We start from the raw sequence: 6000 nt of genomic DNA, 5'->3' as shown, positions 1-6000 counted from the left end.
ATCACAATACAATAATGTTGACACCATAGAACTAAAGCGGAATTAAAAAAACATTGCTGATAATTTCGTTATCAGTACCACGAAGTATCACATAAAACTAAATTGCCACTAAATTTTGGTCTCAAGGGAAAGATTTGAAATCGGCACAGGTCTAAAGCCCAAACAGAATAAAAGAACGAGACCTAAGGATATAAATTCTTCGAGATTAAGTTTGAGACTTCGTAGGGGGAAGTGAAAACAAGACTGAAATGCAGAAGCATTTTTTGACAGATAACTTAGACAATTTATACAAAAAGCATCAATCAGAAGGAGGCAAAGTATCTCGAAAAACTTTTGATCTACATACACCATTTTAGGTTTAATGACTTGAAGACTTGACTTGAAAATCTTAAATTTGAATGTATTCTTTTGTGAGATCTGCAAAGATATTTTTATAGATATAGCATCACATTGAAAAATAAGTCACAATGAAAGTGTAGCAGTTTATTATTGACAAAGGTAACCACTGATCAAATCAAGTCAAATCAAATAGGCTTTTACAAGCACTTTTGAATCGTCATTTAACAAACTATTTAAAGTAAAGCTACCACCGGTTCGGAATGTAGATTCTACCGAGAAGAACCGGCAAGAAACTCAGTAGTTACTCTTTTTCAACATCTATCGTGACGCAAATTGTTGTTTTATTAAGTATGATAACAAATCAATGCAACTAACGCCCTCTTTATGCATATATTTATTTATGACAATAAAATAATAATTCAGTTCGTGGTTGTTAACCGTTATTTTATTAGAAGCGCTCGTCTTCGTATAAAATCAGCGAAAACGTGATCGCGGACTTGTCACCAACTGCCAAAAACACTTCCTAGGTAGCCATAGGTGACCGAGTAGTTGTCAATTGTAAATGCTGATGGGGTTCATCGGTTCCTGCTATGGCGCTCGTATGTGGTAAGAAGATGCAGTCGATGAAGGGTACACTTAAATAATTGTATATAATTTAAAATTGTTCGGGACAATATTCTTTGTAAACACCAAATATTTTGTAGTAATACGTAAAATAGTTACAGATAAATAGTATATTTATAAATCATATAGTTTTTTATATAATTTTAGATTTCATATGGTCATAGTGCATTATAGTTATAGAACACATATTTAAATTTATAGAATTATACCATAGCCTAGGTAATATATTTGTCACATATACATACTTGTTATCCTTTAAGTTTAATAGTAAGAATGTAAAATAGCAATTGAAATAGAAACGTTTTTAAATTAATGTATAGAAAGAGACAGCAATAAGCCGCACGCTATTGGCCAATAAATAAAGGTACGCAATAGAGCGGTGTCGGCGTCCTGCGCGCTTGTGCGTCCGCGCGCTGTACCTGCTATAAAAACCCGGTCAACGGGCGAAGAAATTCATTCACTCAGCGACAGCGGGACAGTGTATAGTCACAAGCAAGCAAGCAAGACTCCAACTCAGCTAGATAGCAAAGAATTAAAAAGTGCATTATCATTTCAACGTGCAAAAGGTGGCAGCCAAGACTAGAAGTGTATACTTGAATGATCATCTCGTGAAAGAACCAATCGATACCGTCTCTACCCGGAGTACTGATGAGATTCCGTCAGCGTAAGATAGCGATTATGGCCGACATAAAAGAAATGTTCATGCAAATTAAAATTAAATATCGATACTCACTGTGCTACATCTGGCGAGGAAATACAAGAGACAACGCACCACCGGAAGAATATGGAATTGCCTCACGCATATTCGGGGTTACGTGTTCACCCGCCATAGCGATATACGCCAAGAATCGCAATGCGACGAAGCACGTGGCTACGGTTCCCGAATTATGCGACGTCGTAGTGAGGGATCATTACGTCGTTGACCTCCTCAATAGTTACGACATTGAAGAGGAAGCAATTCATTCGGCGCAGTGTGACTCGCAACTACACGAAGAAACGAATCTACGAGCTTTGTCCGCGGACATCCAACTCCGAAACAATCTCGAACGCACTGGCAGTAGAAACAGTGGAACCAGTAATCACTCTGGACATAAACTGTTGAGAAGCAAATTTTTGAGTTTAATGTATTTATTATAACTAATTCTCTCAAATTACAATACAATGAAGATTAAGTACATTACTGGTAATTTCGTTATACCACACTAGGTTAGTACCACATAGTATCGCATGAAACCAAATTGTCACTGGAGGTATCGAGGGATGGATTTGAAATCGGCACAGGTCTAAAAACCAAATACACCTTGGCAAAAATACATCTGGCCCACGCTGGTCGGGTCGAGTAGATGCTTGTAAAAGTTTGAAAGAGTAATCTCCAGGAATTCTCGATGCTTTGATTGCTAATGAGACCAATCCTGAGCGTAATCCTGAACGTAGACGCATAAGATTGAAATTAGAACGGCTTGAAGCTGCTTTTATAATCGTGTTTTGGGGCTTCCTTTCGTTCACATGAACAATACCAGCAAAAAATGCAGTCTGTTGCTATTGACAATTATACGAATGTATAAGAGTTTAATTCTAATAACTTTTGCAGAAAGAGAACATCCATAATTACTATTATGAGACGCAAATCTTGAAATTCTCACTAGCCAAAGAATATGTAACGGATAACATGAGAATTCGGAAGAGAAAGCTCACAGCAATGAATCGAAGCCGAAGATATTACTTCTTCATTATCTGGTCGGGAAACATTCAGAGTGAAAGTATTTGTAGACAGACTTGTGGTTGACTCTTACAAGAGACGAAAATCGTACTGTAATTTTAACAGTAAATTTTAAACAACTTGGCCAAATTGGTCACTGAAGATTTACAAATTAGAGCATGTTCGTAACAATGTATTCCGGTGATTTAGAAAACTGTTTTGTGAATGAATATACCTGCGTTCCTACTTAACAACGGTAGCTCGAGACGGGAAACTGCACCAAACAACCAACGCAATTTTAGGTTCTAAGAAATGAAGAACTTGACACTTTTTATCCAAACGTTGGAATAGCTTTAATAATGTGTGTAACGACGGCAGTCTGCAATTGCAGTGGTGTGAGGAGCATTTCCCGCCTAAAAAGAGTGACAATTTATCAATCGCTCAACCATGCCTGGCATTAGATTAAATTAGCAATACTTAGATCTATTGATTATTTATTGCAATCTTTCAACTATGACTATATTACTGACAATTTCGCAAGACAAAAGGCGCCTTTATAGGCGAGCGAAATATTTTATTGTCAGAGTTAGTTTTTGTTTCAGAGTACCTTTAAGTTTACTTTAAGTGTACATAAAAATTCAGATCGTGTTAAAAATTTTAACCCTGTATTAATTGTTTAAATAAATAATTCTTCTAAATTTTATTTTTATTTACCAAGTACTAATAAATACTTAAAATTAATAATTAAAATTAATAAAAGCTCCAGACAATTCATGACGACGAGCAAAAAAATTGTTTTTTGGCCCCTCAATATAAGTATTGAATTTTATTTTTGAATGAACAAGCAAATCTATGTTGATTAATACACTATTAGTTTGAATCAAAAAGCGACATTTAGTCAATGTTTCATAATAATCTGTTTTCGGAAAAGACAGTAATGCTACGAATGATTTTCCATTAGGGAAGGGTCGCCCATTTGATTAATTTATATATGTACATCAAGTCAAGATAAATACTTTAAAAATGTATGACAAACCTATGATATGTTTAACATCGAAACCTTTAAACCCTAGAAATATCAAATAGTTCTAAAAGAGTCACAAAGATGACGCAGTTAGTTCAAAAACCTTGAATAATTATGATTTTTGGATTTAGCACATTTTTACATCAATATAGATTTAGAGAATTATAATAAAACATATATTACATTTTTTGGCTTTTAATCAAAAATGTATATTAAAAAAAAAGGAAAATACTTACTGACAGGCAGCGAATCGGTAAAAAATCGGTTTAAAACTTGGGCAACACATTTCTTCTAATTCATTTAAATTTGCATATTGTGCTACACTAATTAGGTGTTAACTGTGACAGCTACTTACTAGCAGAAGACCCACTTACCATATTTGATGATCTATGAGAAATGAACAGTTTACTTCATATACAAGTTTTGTTTTAATCTAATAAGCACTAAGCCTGTGAAATACTATTGTTAGTGGTTTTATTGCCACTATTAATAGTAATAGTAGTAATTTTAATCGGTGGAAACTTCGCTGGATAATGTGATATTTAAATTGTATTATGTTATCAGATTATATTTTATATCTGTTTGTTTCCCAAATATTAAATAAATAAATAAAAATTAAAACTAAAATAAGAAGTATTAAATTTATTTTTTATTATTTTTCATTCGAAACTGATGCAAATATAGATTATATATTAAATATTAATAGACAATAGACACACTTGACTCTCTTTTACATTTATTTCTCACGTTGGTTAAATTGATAGTTAGCTTCTTGTAGTTGGCAATAAATTGCTATCCCATTTTGATTTTGACACAAAAGGCCATCGAATCGAATGTCGACGTCGTGAAAACCGAAGTTACGACTTTTAAACTGTAGTGAATGTGAAGTGATCAAATTTAAAAATGTACGATGTTTGCACAGCGTGAGTTAACTCATGCTGCGTGTGTTAATAATTGAGTTAATAATTTTCAGTTTTTACTATTATTCATTATTGCTCAAATACAATATCATTGCTCATTAGTCAAGTATTGAATTAAACATCAGTGGCGTGTCTTACATTACTGTGAGCTGAGAACGAAACAATCAAACGTTGTAATGGTTATTCTTTGGTTTAGATGAGTTACTTATAGTTTACAAATATATGTAATTTGTAAGTTTACTATACACTGTTCAAGTTAGCTTGATCTTTTTGACAGGCGGGCTAGTGATGAGAAACAGAAAATATAACATATATAACAGTCGATGGAACAATGGAATCTGTAATTTAAATTAGAATTCATTTTTTTTTATATACCAGCTAAAGGGACCCTAAGCAAAAGGACCACCGTTCGTAACAAAGCAAACCAGTTACTGCCTGTTATTCGCGTCCCTACCGTCCGACCGATGTAACATTGTACACGCGTCCATTATTTTCAGTGTTTTTATTTAAATTTTACTTTGAAGCAACAATATATAATAGAAAAAGTCTTAAAATTTTCAGATAACACTTGAATCTCTAGGAACTTGTGTATTATATGTATTTTTTTAAATATTTCTACAATTTTTAAAATCATTAAATTAAGAAAATAATATGTTATCATTGCAAAGTTATGTTGATCAGAAAAATTTACATCTGTCAAAAAGATCAAGCTATCTTGTACAGGGTATAGTGAGTTTAAGTGATGCTGTAAAGGGTAACTGATTTTGACAATTCCATATCTATTTGTGTATTAGAGATTTTTAACTAAACATTATCATATTATCAATCGAATATGTTGCTAGTTATTAAATATAGACAGTTGGATATAATATATATTTTTAAAATTATAAATCAGTGTTTTTCAAACTGTGGTTCACCAAGCGTTAATCAGAGTGATAGGTTTCATAGTGCCTATTTACTTGCAAACTGTTTTGAACATTTAAGTTCTGAAAGTGTTTTTCTCAATAATGATCATATTTTACATATTTAAGCACATCATTTAACACAGACGATAGAACCTTGTTTGCCTTCTTATGTCAATTATTAGTATGGGTCGCAACAGAAAGAAAATGAATATGTAGTGTTTGTGCACCACTGACTTGTAAAGGGCTGTGTATTCAGGAAGTTTGAAAAACACTGTAATGAGGTAAGTGAAATATTATAAGCACATTATTCTTATTATTAAACATTCATTTGTCACATTTTAATATTTGAGGATGGTGTATAATTTGTATTATTTTTATATAATAAACTAAACTGTTGATAGATTTAAAGTTTTTGTTAATCTTCAAATGAAAATATAGAAACAAATTAATGTTTAGAGAGTAAGGCATACTAGAAATACTTTAATTTCC

Source organism: Vanessa tameamea, chromosome 29, assembly GCF_037043105.1.
Source record: "Vanessa tameamea isolate UH-Manoa-2023 chromosome 29, ilVanTame1 primary haplotype, whole genome shotgun sequence".
Lineage (NCBI taxonomy): Eukaryota > Metazoa > Arthropoda > Insecta > Lepidoptera > Nymphalidae > Vanessa > Vanessa tameamea.
Note: the sequence above shows the minus strand (reverse complement) of the source record.